The sequence below is a fragment of the Alexandromys fortis genome, unplaced genomic scaffold (genome assembly GCF_014885135.2).
Source record: "Alexandromys fortis isolate MF-2015 unplaced genomic scaffold, M_Fortis_MF-2015_v1.1 scaffold_100_3062768_6864082, whole genome shotgun sequence".
In the NCBI taxonomy this organism is placed as follows: domain Eukaryota; kingdom Metazoa; phylum Chordata; class Mammalia; order Rodentia; family Cricetidae; genus Alexandromys; species Alexandromys fortis.
The window spans coordinates 2,056,889-2,078,987 of NW_026067993.1; the positions used below are offsets into that span (position 1 = coordinate 2,056,889).

Below are 22,099 nucleotides of genomic sequence, written 5' to 3' on the forward strand. Positions count from 1 at the left end.
CTCCTACCTCTGCCTCCCAAGTGCTGGGATTAAAGGCGTGCGCCACCATCGCCCGGCTTTAACTATATTTTTTAGTAAAATGATAGGACATATATTGACAAAATCAGTGAATTGATAGCTATGGGAGGAATATCACGGATGAGAGATAAAGGCTGCTTATTAATGCAAACATGCCTTTCATAGTGTTTGGGTAGCAGACTAGCGCCTAGGAGAAGCAAGCATCGGTGAACTTTTTAAACTGATCGTAATGAAAGTTTTACACCAAGCTCCACAAAAGCCAACAGCAAGTGTCTACACTTGAGCCAAATGCCCATTAGCTTGACGAGGAGTTGAAAGATGCAATGGAGCCATCCTTCACTATCACAGGAAATTCACCCAGAGCCTCCCGGATACCAGATCTGTGAAAGGGACACAGCACTTGCACTGAAATGGTGTGCACTCTCCTGGGCATTTTGAGTCATCTTCAGATTATTTATAACAAGTAATGGGACATAACTGTTACTTAAGTAGCTGTGTTGTGACGTAGGTAGAATGACAAGAAACAAGTCTGTACTTGCCAAGCGCCAGGGCAGTCATTATCTCAAGACCCATGTGGCTGAATCCGCTGATAAAGAACTCAGAGAAATAAACGACAGAAAAACAGACTTTCCCACGGGCTAGAGGAAGTGATGGAAAGTGGTACTTCATCTTCAGGTGAGAAAACACAGGTTTAGTTAAGAACTGATGAACCTGAAGTTAGACTAGGCTTAGCTTTCAGTTTCAACAGGGCTTGGGCCTGGGAAAGGGACCTGCCTAAAATCCAGGCTGCAAAGCACCAGTTACAATATGTGTACAAACCAACTCTCAGCTGGATTCTTTATGTCTAAACCACGGAAAAAAATGCTGTATCATCAAGGGAAACTTCAATGCCAGCAGGTAAATGACCATTGCAAACAGCAATCTTAGGTAAATGCACGGAATTATGTTTATCTATCAGAAAGGCCAGTCCTCAGAGGCAGGACTCCTACATCAGCCGGACACATAAAAATGTGGCAACCTTGTACTCTGGTAGAGAACATATAGCTTCTTATTCTAGAATAGGAAGGAAACAGAAAAGGGAATGGCCTTCCTTTTGGAATATCTAGTAACTCAAGCCTAAATATATGGTCCTCAGTAGCCTCCACAGCTCTGGGGAGACCTAAAGTACAGGAACGGCATTTAAATATGAAGAAAGTAATGATACAATGTCAGCCAAACAGTAGGCTCATGTGAGAGACAGGGTTTGAAGGCAGGTCTAAAGGTTCCCATTTTAGATATTTCACTTACGCTACATTGACTATAAAATCACAGAAGTCCGAGAAACATACAAACCAACTAACACCACAATGGGACGGAGCATGCCAACAGAGCCGGTGCCTCACTAAATTGGAAACAGTCCACAGTGATTACCAAAGACTCCTTCTACTGTCTTATTAGTGTGGTGGAATGCGCTTCAGTGGTAGCACAGGCCAGAGATGCTCTAGGGAAGAAGCATAGCTCAGAGACCCTGGACCACACAGAGGGAAGGTGAAGTGCATTGACTTGGTGTCGGATAGTGTACGAGAGACCCCCTCTATGCGGTTTCACTCCTATGTCTGGCCTTGTGAAAAACGAGATGTCCTTACTCCTGCCTGGCTTATCAGGGAGACTCGCGTCTGGAGACATGAAGCATTCTCCAAGAACTCCCACTGTTCCTGATGGGGGAAGCAAAATCTGGGTCTAGGTTAAGAGAGAAACTGAGGGCTCTTTCTGTTGGTCAGCTGGTTGGTGCTATTCTATGCTCAGGCCCAGCAGATGGGAGGGTCTTGGGGCCTGGAAGGAGGAGGTCATGAAAAGTGCTGGGGACAGCCAGTATGCAAAGAGGATGGTTTGAGGAACAGTGCTACATTCAGGTTTTCTAAAGTGGGTTTATGTGAGAGGTGTTTTTCTTTTCTCTAATGAGAAACTGGAGTTGGTACCTTTTCTTCAGTAAAAATACTGCTCTTCCTGGCACTGACAGAGACAAGGAATAACCAAACATTGGCAAATGCAATGGCCTGCATGAGGACTCCAAGGGGCTTGGATAGATGAACTAAACTGAGGCCTTGTTATTCAGTTTCGGCAAAACAGTGGATTCTGTGAACATGGAAATAGAAAAGCGAGAAAGAAGACTCTCAAAGGCTTGTCTTTGTGAATATGCGCTGTGTCTGTAGCTCATAAAAGCCCAACCGCATCCCTGGCTCCCAGTCCAAACCTCTTTCATCCTCTGCACATCTCGTCCTTTCGCACTGTGATGAGATTCCAAAGAGGCTACGTCACATACGCTGCTGATGGGTCTCACTGTTCACCCTCACTAAAGAGCCTCGTGGAACTCATACATTCCCAACATGTGAACAATGAGATGCCTAAATTCAGCATGGGGCCAGTCACAAGATGGAGACCAGGCTACCTTTTAGTAGAGGAAACCACTCCTGTGTTCCCAGAATTCCCATCTCCTGAGCTCTGAGCCCGGAGAATGCTGGCAATTGACTACTTTAGTTTCCTGTATTGCATCTGGGAAGACAGAGGCAAGGACATATCTAGGATAGAGTAAAGCAAATACAGATGTTAGGCATTTTATTTTGTTGTCTATAGAATACCTGCCTATCCTTAATATGAAAGCAACACTGAAGCTCTTTGAAAATGAAAAACCCTATCTTCCTCCCACTGTATTTACAAAAGCGAGGTCTCACTGTCCATACAAAGATAGTCATGTATACAGCAGGCAGCATGCACCCAAGACAATTTGCATAGCCATGTCATCCTTTGCATTCAGATTTTGATCCAGCTCACTCAAGTGAGACCTGGAGCCCACAGCCCTGTGGAATGACCAGGGACTGCTTCCATGCTGGCTGCACGGGGTCGTTAGCCTCTTGGATCACAAGTTGCACCTGTCATTCCAGCTGTTTTACTTTCTGACCAATGCCAGTGCTGGCCATAACCTGTGACTGCCAGTCTGGAACACGCTCTGACATGTATTCTGTACCACACACATCACCATATCCCAGAAGGCTTTGCTCCAGTGTCACCTCCTCCTGAATCCCATGTAAAACATTAACTAGTAGATCATCCCTTCCCCTCTTATGTTTTATCTTCTGTTTTCCCTCTAGCATTTAATTAGACTTTAATATTTAATAATCTTCCTTTTAATTCTCCCACAGGAAAATGAACTCCTTAAGGACAAACAGTTTGCTTTATTTGGGGCTGTACCCTCACTGCCTAGAAAACAGCTTGGCACCCAACAATGTTCAATAAGTACATCATAAACAGAGATAAATGATTCCTTCGGTTAACTGCTGTTGGAGCGCTAGAAATAAGATATGACTGGAGAAATTTAATAGCACAAAACTCACTCGGCAGTTCAATCAGTTAGAAAAGTAGGTTGCAGATTTACGATAAAAGCAAAAATAATATATGTCAACATAGATTTGGATTGTGAGGCATGGAATATAAAACCCGGAGTCACCTGTGCTGGACCAGAACAAGGATAGCTAGGTGACAAAGGTTCCAGCCCTGGCAGTGCCACTTATGTGCCGGGGGACAGCAGAAAGAATTCCTTCCACGTGGGACTTCCGACTTCTGTGATTTGGGATGAATTCAACTACCGCTCACTCAAAAGCTAGTCTTTAAGGGTTTGTTTACAGGACTTATTTCACTGTTGTCAACTCTGTTCGCAAGTGAAGAAAGAAGTCACATTTGAAATTGTGTGGCATTTCCAGAAAACATTATGCCACATCACTGACGCAGAAAGTAGGGATCGAAGTTTCTTCCTCTTCACACGCCAGTGGGTGTGAGATAGCATCAACTACAACAGAGAAGGGAAAGGATTCAGGATGCTAAACTCTTCCAGAAAAAAAAGAAAGCCACATTCATACATGAAGAATAACTCGCAGTTTTCCTTTACTGCATTCATTTCCGATGCTTCATACCCAAGCTCACAGATGCAGAGGATGTGATACTCTGTTTTTTCCCGAGTAGTAGAGATGACCTTTCAAAATGTACCCTTCCTGATCCCCCAGCCTGCAATCCCATAGAGATCAAAGCCAGCTTGCTATTATGCAGTAACATTTCTGTGATCAGATACAGTGTGGGCTCCACGATTCTATCTGTGTCAAGATATTTTCACGCTGGTGACTCACACGGCAGAGGCTCAGGCAGGGCACACCACACAGACACCGTCTCTTTTGAGGTTGATCCCACCTTGGTAGAGCTATAAGCGAACATCCTGTTTCGCTGCTTCGCTCTGCAACACAACAGTGTAATTGGAACTGACTGAACAATAAATCTTAGCTTCCCCATTCTATCAGGAGGATCTTTCAATCTATTTCTGTGCTTCGGCACATGTGGATTACAAGTCATTCTTAGTCAAGTGTACAGGTTAACCACCTACTCCTGCATTAAAGGCAACAGAGGCAATTATTAGACGTCCTAGAACTGTTCCCCATCCCAGGGAAACTGGGTATTGCTTCTGTGCTGAATACGTAGAGGTCACACGCCACCTCGGTGTACGCCAGCTCCAGTGTGCTGCACTGGCAGACAGATACATAATCACTTTGTCCTCGTCCCAGCTATAGGCTGCCTCCAAAAGCTAAGGCAATTTTTCACAGCATCGGCAATCTGGTTTGCATACAGCTTAGCACGACCTGCCACAGTCCGTAAACTGAAAGTTTGGTCAACGTGGTACTATTGAGATGGGGGAACCTTTAGAAGGTGGATCTTGGTGAAGAAATTAGATCAGTGAGTGAATGCCCATGGGAGAAAACCCTGGGTTCGGATGTACTTGGAGGAGATCTCTCCCATCAAAGTACTTCCTCTATGGAGTCATTTAACATGAGGCAGGGGCCGAAAATTTTGACTGTGCTTGTTAACAGAGCCATGTTTTTTGGATGTCAACCTCCAGGGCTGTTTTTTAAGGCTATGTTATTTTGTTACAGTAATAAAACATGGAATAGCAGAAAGCAAGGAAAATTTGGAGAAAAGCTTTGTACCGTGAATAGCATTCCCTCGGGGCTAACAAAGTCCAACCAAGGAGAAAGAAGAGAAAAATGATGCGAGCATTTCTAACATGCATGATACTGAACTGTGATCCAAGACCAGGTTGGAAAACAATCTATTTCATTTTCCCACAGGAACTGAGGCAAATTACTGTTGGCTCCCGGGGACCTGCTGTTGGCCTCAACGAGATACTGCCCGACAGATAGAGAATCCCTGTACTAAATGCATCAACTCCCTGTTACTATCAATATAACCTCAGAATGTTTTTACCAAAGTCCAAATCAGACTTCCTGTCTGATCCCTCCAACTACTATAAAGAAACATAGCCAGGCCTGTGATGGATAGAATAACACCCTCATGATAGCTACATTCTAATTCCTAGATCTTGTGGACACATTACTTTATTTGACAGAATGAACAGTGAAGATGTGATTAACCATAAAAATCCAAGATGGGGAGAAAGGCCTGAATTACTCAGTTAAACCTCATCTAATCACGATAGGCTCCCAAAGCAGAAACGCTCCCAGTTATGGTCAAAAGCTGTCGTAGCAAAGGAAGCATACACAGAGAACTGATTTAATGTATTCTTTCCAGACAGAGGAATAGGCCATGAGCCAAGGAATGTAGGCAGCCTCTAGAAGCTGGAAAAGGTAAGAACTAAAGCTCTGCCTACTTCTACATATACTTTAGCTCTACTTAGAAATTCATTTTAGCCCTTTGATACCTAGACTAAACTTGTAACCCCCAAAGATAAATAAAAATTAAAGTAAAGAAATTATATACTTTTTTTAGGGGGGTATTTCATATTACAGTCTACCGCTAAGGGAAGTAAGGGTAAGAATTCAAGCAGGGCAGGAACCTAGAGGCAGAAGTTGATGTAGACAGAGGCCATGGAGGGTATGGCTTATTGGCTTGCTCTTCTTGCTTTCTTACAGAACCCAAGACCAAAAGCCAAGGGCCATGTAACTAAGTTTCACCTACATACCAATCCCACCCTACTGGCCAGATGTTTCTCCTGGATCAAGATCATCTACTGATCCTCTTAGAATTCCATATATACTGTCTATCAGCTGGCATTTAAGTCGGCAATGGACATGATTTTTCAATGCCAATATGCACACAAATTCCCCATGCCTGAATTTATCCCACGCTGGGTGACTGGCCCATGACATGTCGAAACAGTTCTTACGTAGAAATCAGTCCAGCCCTACTACACACAGACTCATTAAAGATCCTGAGTGGCAGGATGAGACAGAATAATCCAGTAGAAGCCAATGGAGGAAGAAACAACTGTAGAAAGTACAAGTAAATACTTTCTTTGAAAGATGGGGTCACTGAAACCTGTGAAGGGGAAGTCTTATGAACACAGTGCCATAATTCTTTGCATTACTGGTTATTCAATCAACGAGCATAAATCCAGCATCTCATTTGCAAAGACCTCCAAGTTGACAGCCTAGGTTTCAAGGCTGTACATTTATCATTCTTCAGTGCTCATACCCTGGTTTCTCATACAAAGCGAAGCTGTTCGTGGTTAGTAGAAAGGGCTCATGCTGACGATCTCTGTCCCCAGCTCCCTCGAGCTAGTATTACCGAATGCTCATGCTTGAATGGGCAATAAAAGCCAAGCTCATGCAAAAATGATCTCCTCATAGACAGACAGGAAGGCAGAGGAGGGGATGAATCTGCAGAAACTACCTACCATCTTCTCAGGCCTGACTCATGACATTTGCTCTCACTGCCTAACCTTCACCTCAGCCAGGCATTTCCAGTGCTCATAACCCATTTGCTTAGATGTCATCAGATAAAGGCTTCAGAAAGACAGCGGAGCATCATCCTCAGTGAATCCATCACCTTGTTCATGAGCCCAGCGTCCATAATCACCATTTGCCCCAAAATTACACACTGACTCCGTGTGTTAGAAGTCCAGTGCAGCATTGGAAGGGCTAATTGTTCACTGTGTTCCTTTCAGTGTAGTCCAAATCCCCTGAACAACATGAGATTACCATCTGCGAGATTGCCGAAGAAATGAGTCATTAAAAGAAAAATAAGTTTAGCAACTGATTGAAACAAACACTCAAATAACTGTGGGTTTTCCTATTTGTGAATCAGACTCTAGTTTTTAAAAAAATCCAGCACCAAAATGGTAATTGCTTGAAGATATCATCGAGTAGAATACAAAGGAGTTATAAGCATTTGCGAAAAAGAACTGACACTTTCTCAATTTCATTAGTTTCCAAATATAAGCCATTATTTCCCATTTTCTCTGGTTTCGCCCAACTTTAATTACTCAGCTGCCTTCCATAAATATCCATAGGTGATTTTAAGCATTTTACGTTAAGGGTAAAATCATTTTGCCCCCTGTGAACTTGCATGGGACCAGTGAAATGGTAACTTCCTCCTTTCCTTGAAGCCTCCAGGCAATGGTCTTGAAAATGCCTTGGACAAGTTCAGAGCCATCACTCCCTAAAGTAACACAACTGCTGCAAATAATTTGGTTCCGCCCATGCTGCTGGCAAAACAAAAGGATGGAGGGGAGCAGGGGAGTGCTGAGTGATGATACAGATGTGACCTGGGATACCGAAAAGACAATAAGGCAGAGATCTAGGAGAAGAGCTAAACATGGGGCTCAGAAAGAAAGATCTGCACCCAAATTTCAACTTGGTCCCTTGGAAGCAGACTTAGTCTCAGCCAAGGTGGTGAAGATTTCAACTGTTTGTTTTTATTTATAAATATACAGTTAAGGTCTTACATACCCAGGAAAAAGTGCTTCTCTAAGTTAGTTTTCTCCACTAGCACATGAGGGCATAAAGTGGGGGCAGCTGTTGACGTCTGTACCAAGGAATGGAGGAAGGGTCTTCACTTATAAAGGGTTCTCAAAAACCTGCTTAAACAATAGCATTGCTTCGAAACTCTACATAGAAATTCCTAGTACTACAGCCCATTCCAGACCTACTGAATCCGAAAGTGGGTAGGGGCTAGCAATCCCTGCTAGACAAGCCTGAGAAGACTTTTGGATGAATAGACCTTAATCATTGCTTTACAGGGCTTAGTCTCTGGACAGCTGAGACTTCACGACAACAGGGCAATGATAGACTTACTAACTTACGGAAAGTTCATAATCTATGACTCATGATTTTAGCTTTTAAGAGAACTTTGTTCACTCAACAGAAAAATTACCTTATAATCCACAAAAACAGATGGAGTGACTCATACATTTGTCAGAATACGGTACAAGCTCTGGCTTTTGAGACCATGCGTTAGAAACCAAGGACACAGCCAAAGGGTTTGGGAAAAGTCTACAGACAGCTGGATCATCCTTGAAAATCTAAGAAGGATGCCCAGCTCAAATGAGTGAGATGAACCATTTCAGACTTGAATAAAATGCCACAGACTAAATTTATATATCAATATCTTTACAGAAAAGCAATAACAATTTAAAAATAGGCATTGAGCTTCCAATAAGATTTGCTAATGTATATAGTGCTAACTATATGCCAAACACTGTTTTAAGTGCTTTGCACATTGAGACTCGTTATAAACTACTATTTTGACTAATATTGTCCTCATTGCTATCCTAGGAGAAAGGATTATCTCTTCACAGAGAGGAGGAAGCTGAGGCACAAGAGCTTTTAAGTGATTTATTCAGGTAGCATCTAAAAAGTGATAGAGGTAAGGTTAGATGATAAAGCATATCAGTTCTACAATCCATTGTTTTAATTATACGATACATTTCAATAATTGCATAAGCTTGGATTCAATTCATCATATGTTTTTATCCCCATCAGTGAAGATGAAGAGGCAAGTAGATCTCAGGGAGTTCTGGGCAAGCCTGATCTACAAAGGGAGTTCGAAGTTAGCAAGGGAAACACACATGCAAACATACACATGCATGTGTACACATACCTCATCCTAAACATGATGAATTTGGGGTCAAATGACTGTCAAGAGCATGATTGGCTCTTACTGCCTCTTTCAAATATCTACCTCTGGTTGTTTAAAATGAATCCCATCAACTACAATACCATCTTAAACAGTATCACCTTAATAAATAACAAATGCTCAAAATGAATGCCCATATAGGTTTGTAATATGTAGCAAAAGAAATGCCCACTCAAAGCCATCATGATTATGAAAGGCTGCCGACAGCATTTCATAATACATTGGGCAATGAACAATACTGAATTTGAGTGAGGGTTAGAAATCAGCCACCTAGATTCTTTTAGCCTATCCTGAAAACATCTTAAATCAGCAGTTCTCGACCTGTGGGTAGCCACCCCTTTGGCGGTTGAACAACCCATTCATGGGGGTCATATATCAGATATTTACATTACAATTCATAACAGTAGCAAAATTACAGTTATGAAATCACAATGTGAATGATTTTATGGTTGGGGTCAGCACAACATGGGGAACTGTATTAAAGGGTTGCAGCATGAGGAAGGTTGAATGAAAACCTGTCTCCTTCTGCGAGACCCTTCGTGCTGCATCTGGACCCTTTTTATGTGTTTATAATGACTGCTACACATTAGGGCTGTCTTCTGAGGTCACTGGAGGTTTCTGTCTGCAATAATTCGAATAAGTACAGCACCTACAGCAACATCACAGCAAGTTACAAGGCCATGATTAAGTTAGGAGAGTATTTTGCCTTTGGCCAAGAATAGCCAACTAGAGGCCTGGAAGAGAATCAAAGATATCTATCCTTCCAAGCTTTATAGCAGGGAACAAAAAATTCTAAGAATGAGAGTTCCTAAAGATGTAGAAACATGAGAAAACCCTGAAATTTCAGATCGTTCACATCAGTTCTTCCATCTGCTGTCTGGATTCCTGTCCTTGCACTGACACCAGATTCTCTCGCTAATGGTGGCAATGTTGAGAGCAATAGGAATAACGGCAGACATTATATAAGACTGAAGGCATACATTAACGATGGCCTATTATTCCACATGGTCCTCATGGCAACTCTGAATTACTAGCTCAGACCACCAAGAGCTTATGTATTATAGAGAGCTTAAATAATTCATTTGAAATGTCACCACAGAAGATCATCCTGCCATGCTCTAAAGTGAGTGTCACTAAACTCCAAGTGCCAGTTCTTTAAAATATACAGCATTTTAGATTGCTGATGGCCCTTGCTTGGCTTGTAAAGCCATTGGTCTTGATCATGTTTCTAGAAGTGGAGGGTAGTCAGAATTTATTTTATAGCTGATTCTTTCCAATAAGGGATGATAGGAGGGATCAGGAGTTCCCATGATCTTCTGGGCATCTTTCTTCATCCTTGGGTTTATAGCATCCTATATGCTTTTACATTCTCAATATACGTCTCTATAGGTATTCGCTTATACCTTGTCCCATAGACTTCAAGCTTCATGAGGGTAGCTTCATTTTCCAATGCCATGTGTGTATTCTGGAAACATTGTTCAAAACAACTTCCTAATCATGTATTTTTAAGTTTTTAGGTACAGTAATTTATATATCATAAAAAATTTACCCTTTAAAAGTAAAAAAAAAATTAGGCCTACTGAGATCAGTTAGCAATTAAAAGCTTTTGCGCCTCTTGCATTCAGGTAGCAGTGCTCAGATGGTGGCTCAGAACCATCTGTAACTCTAGTTCGAGGGTATCTGACACATTCTTCCTGACCTCCCGAGGCACCATGGACAGATACATCCACACGGGTAAAACACAGTGATATAGGAAATAAAAATAAATATAATAACCTGTAACTTAAAGGACTAATTACATTTTGACAATTATGCAACGTATCCTAATATTTCTAGAATAATCTCAGTCTTCCAGAAATACATCAGCTGGGTACTAGCAGTTACCCTACTTGCCCTTACACCCCAAACACAGGCACACAATCAATTTAGCTACTGTGAATTGTGGTGCCATGCATACCCAATGGAAGCAGTTTCTATGCGGCCGTGTGTTTAAGTTCACTTTGATATCATGCGCACACGTCGAACCGTATGATCATGTGGCAACTATGTTTAATGCTTTGAAAGCAGTCAGACTTATTGCAAACTTACACACTTTTCACAATACACCAGCGTTATCGAACGATTTCAGTTCCTGTGCCCTGCCATCAGCACAAGATGACAATGACGATGACTGATATTTTAGGAGGCACATAGTGGTATCTCACAGTCACATGGAATTGCATTTCTCTGATGGCAAATGCTATCACAGCCTGTCCTTGTTAGACATTAATTCGTGAGAAAAGTTCATTCAAATATTTTGCCCAACTTTGAATTAAGCTGTCATCTACGGAGGTAGATTCATTTTAATACATATTAAATATGAATTTTTTTTCCTCAGGCATGTGATCTACAGGTAGCCTGCTATGCCTTGTTCCATTACGAGATGCAGTCATCTGACGTACAGGAAACGCTTAATTTCCATGAAGTCTGGTTTATCTATATCATTTCTGTGTGTGAGCTATGTGCCATATGGAACAAGTTGTTCGTTAATCTTTTACAAATGGATAATCTAGTTACATCAGCATGATTTGTTAAAAAACTAATCTTTATATTCTTCAATATTTTACGACCACGTTAAAAAATCAATTAATGATTATTTCCGGAGACTCAAATCTGCTGTACTAATATCTACGCTTACCTTAGGTCAGTACCACATTGCCTGGCTCTTTGAGATTTGTAATAAAATCTGAAATGGTTTTAGTATTCTAGTATCCTCCGCCTTTTTCTGAACCATCTTGCACTTCCAAGTTGCTTGAAAATGCAACTCAGTTTCAGGGTCAGCTCATCAAATCCTAAAAAGAACCCATCTGGGATTCTGAAAGGGTTTTCTTTGAAACTATTAATCCAATTACAAGGTATATTACGTTCCCCATCTAAAATGTTTATCCCTAAACGATGAAAGTTGGATATATTTCCATGTAATTAGGACCTATTTTGCTTGAGAAACTGAATAGGTTTATGCTTATTTCATAATCAAAGAAAAAGAGTTCAAGAGCGAATCGTGCAATCCTTAAGTAAGTAGGTGAAAAACGGCCACTGTCTTAAACCTCAGGTCCTCTTTGAAGGTTGTTCTTCTCAAGGTTGATGTCACTGTACTTTAGAAAATCCATTCAAATATGAACCATGGTTTACGGTCCCCCTTTGCTCACTTTATCAGATCAAAAATGGTAGAAAGGTAAGGGCCATGAAAAATTCACCTTCCTCAGTCCACACGCCTCCTTCTGACTCCAAGGAACTTGTTTTGGCACTGTTGCAAACAGAACACCACAATTCTTCCTGTGAGATCAGACTCACAAGTCATGGGGAAATTCACTTCCTTACACCCAAAGCCAAAACTTAGAATTCTGTTTCGTACAGCCCAGTTGATGGGCTCTACAACTGGAATCCCAGGAAATACTAAGTCTTCTGGGATGCTGTTGGAAGCAATAACCATAAATCTATTTCCTGGTTTTGGACTGCCAGGAGATTACATAAACCATCCATTTGGGGAGTAAACTGTTACTCTGTGCATGCTGAAGAGATGGAAAGCCACAGAGGAGGAACATACTGAGAAGGAGACTAGCATCCCTAACAGCAACTAACAAGTAACAACTTCACTACTTTCCCATGTGCAGTACACATCAAAACGGAATTAAAACAAATGCCAGACACTGTATAAATGGCTCACAGTGTGACTATGAGAAATCAAAGGATTATAAAATATTGAATTCTTGAAATAATTGAACTGGTTCACCCTTTAATCCACTCTAATCTGTACATTTTGTTTGCACCTGCAGGATGCCATTTCGAACTTACTGATTATTGGCCAAATATGCAAAAATCTAGTTAGGATTCAATTCTTTTCTTTTTAACATAAAGCCTACAGGTTGTACCTTTTAAAATATTCATGGCAAATACAGTTATTTCCACTTAAAGAGCATCATAGTGGCACAAGTGGCATGGGAGTTACCAATCACTTCCTGACTGAAGGGCCAATCTACAAGATGAAACTCAGAGTGGCATCCCTATGAGGCTAAGACACAGCATGGCTACACAGATCATGGTTTCTAGGAGAGAACCAACTGTATTCAGAGTATCTAACCAACTCCTAACGACTTCTCATTATAACTCTAGATTCGTGCATCACGTTTCCCTTGTCAGAGGTTTTCTGTTTTTAGTAGATGGCAACCAACACAGAGACCTATAACTGGTGAAGGTGCAGAGACTGAGACTGGAGAATTTCCTCCAAGAAAAAGAACACATCGATAGAACCCACTCCTCCAAAGATTTAAAGGTCACTGCAGGAGAAGGGGTAGAAAGAATACAAGAACCCGAGGCAGTGGATGGACACAGGAAGAATACCTTCTGGGCCCAGCAGGGAGGATGAAAACATGAACTTAAAATGGGTGTGACAACACGCACACGGCCTGTGCAAGCTGAAGCCAGAACAGACCCCATCAGGGAGAGAGGCTGGGCACGATGTTCCAACGCTAGCTGACCAACTATTGGTAATAATTGGGTGTTACAGAATAAGGGTTAGTTTTCTCCAAGAGTGTAGCCTCTCATAGGTCCACCATGTTTCAGCAGACCAGAAAATTTAGACAGTACGAATTTGTCCTGAAGGAGGGAGAAAGACAAAAAGTTAGGTGGGAAGGAGAAATCTGGAAGAGTTAAGGGAGGGTGTGAATATGATCAATACACATGAAATGCTCAAAGAACTAATAGAAGCCTGACAAAAAGGTAGGCAATGTATGTTGAAATGGCACAAACATAACACACACACACACACACACACACACACCATTTTGCCAATACTAGGCTGGAGTACCAGAAATAAAATCCAACTAAGAAAAAGACCAAAAGTGCTGTTCCTACAACTGTGGACTGCAGCAGAAACAGAATTCATAGGTAGTTTACATGGTTCTGGCAAAGAAAACTGCACCAGGTCATTGGCCAGTCAAGCTTTGGCTTCCTGTCAATGAGTCCAAGTAATTCATCACATTGGTAGTTGCTCTGAAATTAGCATGAGATGGTCTCGTGTAGAGGAGGGGCAGGGTCAGCACAAACACACACACACACACAAGGTTTTATGTTTGTATCTTTTGTCATTCCAATAATAAGAGAATGGGTATAATATTGAATTATAGTTCACAGTAAGAACATGTTCTCAAAACATTCACTGCCTTCAAATGACACAAGTTATTGTTAAGAAAAACTGAGTTCATGTCAATCAGTGGTTGCCATTCAGTTGCCCTTGCGAAACCACTATTTACCTAGAATACATTTTTATAGCACAATTATACGTTCATTATAGAAAAATCAAAAACAGATGTGTGACTGCTGCACTAATTCCACGTCAGCCTGAGACAAGATTTCTAGAACATTTCTAAAGGGCAGATGCCTGGGTTTGATGACAGCTTCCAATTGTTTATCGAACAAACATGAATTTGAGTGCTTCTTTTGTGTCGAGCCAGGTGATAATCTTGATCTTGCCTTGGGGTCTTCGGGAATTTATCACAATCATTTTTGATAATTTCTCAAACTTAAGGGATTTTATAATTTATACTGACATAGTAATGCATATTCCGTGAGGCAAAATGTCTAGAGATTTTACTTTTCATTTGAATAATTTGTGGTTCAATATAATAACGCACAGTTTGACTTTTCTTCTGTGCTACTAAACCTGAATAGGACAGAATGGTTTACAGAAGCACTTGAGTGGGGGCCCCGATGTCAGACCAGAAAGATAAGTTCTAAATACACAAATAGCCTCACCTCCGTTCACACATGAAAGTCAAAAGGACAATGAATATGGAGGCAACGGTACCGGGTGTCCAATTTGACCTTATAATCCAATGATAAATCAATTCATTAGTTCTGTGAGGAAATAGGTATGTTCAAGCAACAAAACATAGATAACCCAAATTTCATATTAGAAATAAACATATCAACTGAAAGAAAATGTTTGATTTTCTCGGTAAATTTCCTATGATGGGAAATAACTTTAGTAGTTAAGCCCTCACGTGGAATTTTGGGTGAAGAGCCAGCCAGTCACTCACCACGTCTAATTCTGTTATATGTAAGGTTGGTGATTAAATGCCTCCAATCGTTAGTCTATAGATGCCATCACCGTCATTATACTTTACTTTGGCTATAAACCAAATAAAGTAAAGGATATCCAAATGGACCAATCAATGTGGAGACACAGCTTTTTCTCTTAAAGCACATACAAAATGTAACTTATTTTCTGTGGTTATGTCTAAAAATCTTACATGAAAAAAGGGCACAATTAGATTTGCTTTAAATTACTTATTTGCTGATTTAAAAATGGAAAAGGGGGGCTAAAAGGAGCATGGTGTGTCTGAGCAAGGCATTTAAACAGTGGGAGAGGATGAAATTACACAGAGAACAGTTCTAACAAGAGCGCGCTTTAATTTTGCAAATCTGATGTGGGCTTCTGCATGGACACAGAGCCGATTATGTCCACTAAGATGCTGTTATAAAATAGAAACACTCAAGAAAGAGGTAGCTCTGTCTGTTTCCTGTAAACCAATGACTGGGTTGAGCGATTCAGTGTAATGGAACACTTGCTCTGGGCCAAGAAATCACCAAGGTCGAGCAAGTAAATCGCAGCAAAAGGCTACCTCTTGGACTACAGCTGAGCTGCCCCAGATAAACTAGCACCTCCTAGGCTTCGGCAGAATGGGTGCTCCGTAGCACACTGTACAGCTATTTGCTCACTGTCAGAGGAGATGCATGCACTGGAGACTTTAAACTGGCACTCATGTTTGCAGGGTACAAGGCAAGGGAGATTTGGGGGACTAAATTTTCATTCTGAATATAGTATTTTGTAACATTCTCAACAAAATCTAGAAGCTAAGTTTGATTTTGTGGATCACGTATGACAGAAACATAAGCATCATCTTTTTAAAAGGAAAGAAGAGGTATAAATGTTATAGAGGTGCAATTATATGCAATCTAAAAATTAATTGCCCGTCATCAAACCCATAGCATGCAACTGTGAGTCAGCTAACCGCTTGTCCGCCCCCACTACATTGTTATTTAACTTTAGATCTTCTGGCAGGTACAGACTAGTTCAAAATAACCCAGATCCTCTAAACACGGGCACTGCAAAATGCCTATCTGTTTGTCTCCTAAAGGGCTATTTTTCACATTTTATTGTGTTCCAGCTACAATATTCCACCTGACATTTCTAAAGTGTTCCATCTTTAACCACATTCTCAGAGAGAGATCTATAGTAGGCAGACCATGTCAGTATGCAGAGAAACTGACTCTTAGGAGATCAGGGTCTACTCCCGGGATTTTTCATCAAAAACAACGCAGGAAGAGGAATATGGTGAGGACACTATCCCAGTCCTTGCTTCAACAGAGAACACTATGCTCATATCGCGATTCTCAAGAAGGTGCCCACCCTAAGGAGGTAAAATCCTTGGTCTGTAAGGACCACATGATTCCTCACACAGTATGAGCATGCTGGGGCTTTGATCTTCCAGTAAACAGCATGTTTAGATAGCACTGAATAATACAAAACAATACATTTTTAATTACTAATACATCTCTCTTGCAGCTGCTCCCACCTTTTGCAAGCTAGAACATGGTAGCACAAGAGAAGAGACGATCCATGGCACCACAAGACACCACCTTGATGACTGTATATAATACCTGAAGTCTTAATAAACAACCTTCACTGCAACATGGGCTTCCATGAATGGACTTCTCGGGTTGCCTCACAGGTGACCGTTCTATAAAATGAAGCCAGCGTGGGAGGGCTGAGGCTGCAGTTCAGGCTGTATCCGTACCGACACGAAGCACGTATGTACTCAACTGCCAAAGAGACTAAGAAGTTTCAGTACTTTTCTGTCCTTGAAAGGATGAGGTGATATTTTTCAGTACAAGGAATCTTTAGAAGGAATCAGCCCAAACTCCAAAATGCTGACTTTGAAAGCAAACTCTAGACATGTGCTAATAACCTCAAGGACAGCAGTAAAAGCAGTCCTACCCAAATCAGTGCTGGAGGCCAGTTCCTGTCAAGGGAGATCTTTCTGGGGTGTATCCCATGGCTGTGAAGAAGCAGTACTCTTCATGCCTTGCAGACTCAGAGACAAAGCAGCCAATGGTAGACCCATTATAACCTTGGCCTCTAAGAGCTCTCCAACTGTTTCTTGTTAGATGACAAGGAAAACACACTTGTGTTCTCAGAATGTATGCCTCACATAAATCTTCACTTTGATAAACATTTTCTCCCTCATAGGTCTACTCTCGGACACCAGTGAATATCCAACAGTTCAGTTCAGACACCACACACCTCTAACCACTGCAGAGCCTCTAATCCCCCAGGCTGAGCACAGTCCCATGCCAGCTATAAGTACTGAGCGTTGGGTTATTTGTATTTCTGCATGACTTGGCTTCAATCTGGTGATCCTAGTGAAATGGGTTTGATGATTTGCCAGAGTGGTTCAAGAAACTTGGGGAGTCTTCTCTTTCCATTGGGCAGCGAATTGTAGAGGCCACGGTAAAGTGACAGATGAAAAGATGTGGAAGAGAAGTTCTGAGCTAGGTCTAGAAAGGACCTAACTGCAGAAGCTTCTGCCCCTGTGTAACTAAGGACAGTCATTCTCCAGGCACATGGACACCTTCCCCCACTAGCAAGTTCTCTGACCTCAATCTATTGAGATTTTTAGAGCTTTCATTAAAGGCATGGTCTGCTCAATCTCAGTTCTTCTCCCTGCCTCTGAAGATGGAAGACAGAGCCAAAAATTTCAGTCTTTAAGTGACAGCTCTGCCTTTTCAGTGACCCCCATCCAAGAGCTCTTCAAGAGTCAGCCCCTAAAGAGAAACAGTAGTGCTATCAATGGTGGGTGCTCTGGGTTAGGGGGCCTGCATCAGGACCAGAGTCAAAGGGAAGATGGTACTAAACAGAAGCTGTTCCTCTGTCCTGTCACCTTTACCACTCAGTTAATGAGGGTATTAGGAAAACTGTCAGTCGGCATCATGGGGCACTGGCTCTCTCTACCCCCTGCCTGTCTCTCTTTTACTCTCTCTCTCAATCACAACTAACTCCATAATAAATCTGCAGTATTTATTATGTAGTCTAAATGAAATGTTTCTGGATCCACACGTCAGCATGAATCCGGGGTGGCTCCAACAAGGCTGCAACTCTGGTGACAAAGACATTCAACTCTGTGACTGGATAATGGAAGCGGAGCATACCATCTGACATTTTCTGTTTACCTTTGTGATATCCTCTTGGTACATCTAATCCGTTGATAAATCACCAAGATATTAAAAGGCAAGTGACATATAAAACAAAATTTTGAAATAAAATGAAGATATTAATGGAAATTATGCTTGCCGGCTGCTAGCATCACAGAGAACTGCTCTTTTATGGACCAGAAAAAATGAAATCAATTCCTCTGCCTGCTACTAAATAAGCCTTTTAGAGTCATGGTCCTGCGTTGTGTGGACAAAAACTCTTTACCTATAAATTATGAGTTGGACTGCATGACCTAAGAGCCAAATAAGTCCTGATATTTTTGGATCATCTTGGGCTGCAGTTCACCTAGAATCCTTTTCAATTCTCATGTGTATTCTTCTAAGATTATTCTCTTAATCTTACATGAAATGCTTGTAAGCTTTGATTCTAAACACTAAGATGTTTAATTATATAATTCATGTAGTGTCATGAATATGTTTGTATGTTTGTGTATGTGTGTGCTTGTGTATCCATCATGTAAATTTTTCAAAAGGTGGTTTATATATATAATTTATGTGCAATATATTATGCATATACATTAAGTAAACTTTAACAAACATATTTTCATATTGATTTTTATACTTTATATACTTATAATATATATGATCTCTACCATATAAACTTTGCTAAAATATTTTAATATTTATTTATTATGTATACAATATTCTGTCTGTATGCCATTACAGATGGTTGTGAGCCACCATGTGGTTGCTGGGAATTGAACTCAGGACCTTTGGAAGAGCAGGCAATGCTCTTAACCTCTGAGCCATCTCTCCAGCCCGCTAAAATATTTTATAGATTATGCTATATGATATTCATACACACATACATAAATATATCTTTGTGTGTGTATGTATGTGTGTACTTGATACAAACTTCAGTAAATGCATTAGAAACACTGTCGATCTCCTTAATAAATATTCCTCTTTACTGTGAAAGCCTTAAGCAGTAAGCCTGCTACTAGGTCTTAAGCTCATCTGAATTCTGAAATCCGTCATTCTCCTTAACAGGCCACATACTTTATTTTGCTGTTGAAATAACCTATGCACTAGACAAGATATTCACTGTCATCACCGTTGTAACTTCTGAAATTCAGTGAACTTCCCAGGACAGATGCAGTCAAGAGCACACATGGCTGTCTGTGTGGTGGGGTTCCCCTGATTCTTAAATGCACAATGCTAATATCTGTATGATTTTTTGATATAGTTTCAGTACTTGGGTGGGGGGCACATGGCAATAGAAAGAGCACAGTGAAGTCCTTCTTTGTGTTGCTCCAGACAACTTTTCTCTCTCTTGGCTATAAAAGACCTTTATATTTTCAAATATATGGAGTTCAGCTGCAGTGTCCAAAGAGACACAAGGGAAAAAAAAAAAAAGGAAGCTGAACTAACACCGGGCAACATGAGATGCGAGATCCTTCTTTAAAAAGGGGGAAATGCTTTGGCAAAATCTACCAAGAGCAGGGACACTTTCGGAGTTGTTATGTGACTTTGCTCTCTGGGAGCTCTTCCTGCACAAACATTAAACATTACGTATCACTTTTTGCAGATCATGAGTCAAAGTGGCCATACAAAGGTAATTCAGAAACAAACTGGTAAGACAAAATGAGCGCTTAAGGGGTAGGGGACCACAGACCAAGTAACCTACTTGAGGTGCTCAGGTGACTCACCAGTTGAATTTGAAATCTGGTTTGCCTCAAAAACAGAAAACATCAAAGTTAGGCATGAAAGTCTATTCTTCGAGGACATTTCAGGTGTCGTGTAGCCACAACACAACACGGTCTACAGCAGACATCATCTGCTCTTGGCACGTATTTTAATATTTAAGTGTGTGATTATTGTTCTCACAGCATATAATTACATTAGCAATAAATACTAACGCATCTACTCAGTTCCACGGGAGCGAAGATAATTCGGGAGGAGCTGGAGCTCCTAATTAACTCTTGCTTTCCTAAATTAGAATAATTGAAAAGAACAGACTAGACCAACCTTTGATTTGAGTATGGAACAGACACACTGAAAGTAGACTTCAGCCTCATTATGAAATTATTCAACTTAGAGGTCATCCTAATTATTATTTGAACCTCATGAATGTTTTGCTTTTTTATGGGAAAGTGATTCCTAAGGAACAATGTCACTTAAATGAATGACTTTGAGATTTCTTCCTATAGTACGACAATTAAAAATAACCACCAAAGTCTTAATCTGGTTTTAGAACATACAGTCAAGCAAAAGTCCAAGGTTTGGATCCAGCTGTATTCACATACTAGTCAAAAACTTAAGTCATTTATAGGCCAAGTCTTGGCTGCTCTGTCCACAAAACAAGTGCACAGCCCCTGTCTCTGAGATGTGGCGGCTCACGTGCGGAGTCTTGGGTATGTGCTTCACAATCAGTAACCTGTTGTTCACGTTGTCAGTAATTGTGAGTGTGCTTGTATAGTAAGACCATTCTGACACAAAGACCACAGCTGAATGAACCAATCAGAATGCACTACTTTTCATGGGAGGCATATGTAGACACAGACCTAAGGCAGAAAAACCATGACAAGGAGACACCTCACAGCAGAGTCTTTTCCATACAACAGCTTCTTTGTCTCATAATGTTTCACTGGAGCATTTCTTTCTCTCTCTCCCCACCACCAACTTACTAGTTACTTGCATTGTTGAGGTTTTATGGAATTCTCACGTCTATGAATGTGTGTCTTTGTGTCTATATGTGTTTCTGGTGCTTTCTCTTTTTTTTTGTTTTGCCCTATTCCAGTTTGTTTGCTTTAGTTTTATATTAATTTTATTATTATTGTTTAGGTGCCTGCTTGCTTTCTAAGGAGACAGAGAAAAGGGTGTGGGTTGAGGTAGAGGAATGGTGGGAAGAATCTCAAGAGGAGTTAGGCAAGAGTACATTGTAACCACAAAATTATGAGAAAAACTTTCAGTTTAAGAAAAATGGAGGGGAAAATAAGAAGTCTCTAGAAGTGAAAAACAAAGAACAAACAAAAACCCTGCTTAAAATGAGTGCATAGAAGCATTTTGCAGAAGGTGGTTGGTCTAGTAGCAGGGCATGGAGTTGCTATCCTGAGAAACTAGGCATGTAACGTTTATTTGATTGGCTGGAATTATAAATCGGTTAAGGTCAGATGATAATGTAGGTTTCATTTCCAGGAGGAGCTTCTGCCTCTCTCCCTGCATCTTCAGAGTTGGTCCTGTTTCCAGCATTTCTGTTCCGAATAAATTTTAGCTTTCCCCTGCTAGAGACCCTTCAAGAACTTGCCATTCTTGATCTATAATTGACGAGCTAAAACGTCAGTTGAGCATCAAAACTGATCCAGGGCTTCAAAGTCAAGGCAAGCCATTGATGGAGTGGTTTCCCTTAGCCTCATGGGCTTGAAAGTCCCACCCTGCCCTGAGTCTCCAGTGACACGACTCCACCCAGTCTTTGGCTATATTCACTAGCCTATGAGTAAGACTGTTCAGGTTCTGCCACCTTCTTAAAAATCTATCGCTGTCTTCCTGTGCCCTTGCCACAGCAGCTGGGGTTTATCTCACAGAGTGCCAGGGGCTACTAGACAACTACCGGGTACAATGACTCTGCTCCCAACACTTTCCTTTGCCTCTCAGTTCCCCGCAAAAGCCTCCATGCCTGCTCTCCACCCAAAGCTCAGCCAATGAACAAGACATGACGAGCATGTGCACTGGCGGGACTGGTGAAGCCAACACAGACACATGAGTTCATCTTCTGTCTCTTTGGCCCTTTGTGCCCAACATAACTGCCAGTCCCATTACATGAGTAGGGACGGGGATAGGGAGCGAGTCGAAAAAGGACACGTCCGTCTTAGATGAA

General features: G+C 41.2%; 1 protein-coding gene across 22 annotated transcripts in view; it reads right to left on the reverse strand.

Annotated features, from left to right (window-relative positions):
• Lpp (LIM domain containing preferred translocation partner in lipoma) overlaps positions 1-22,099 on the reverse strand; it is a 617,771-nt gene that overhangs the window by 286,118 nt on the left and 309,554 nt on the right. The window lies entirely within an intron of this gene.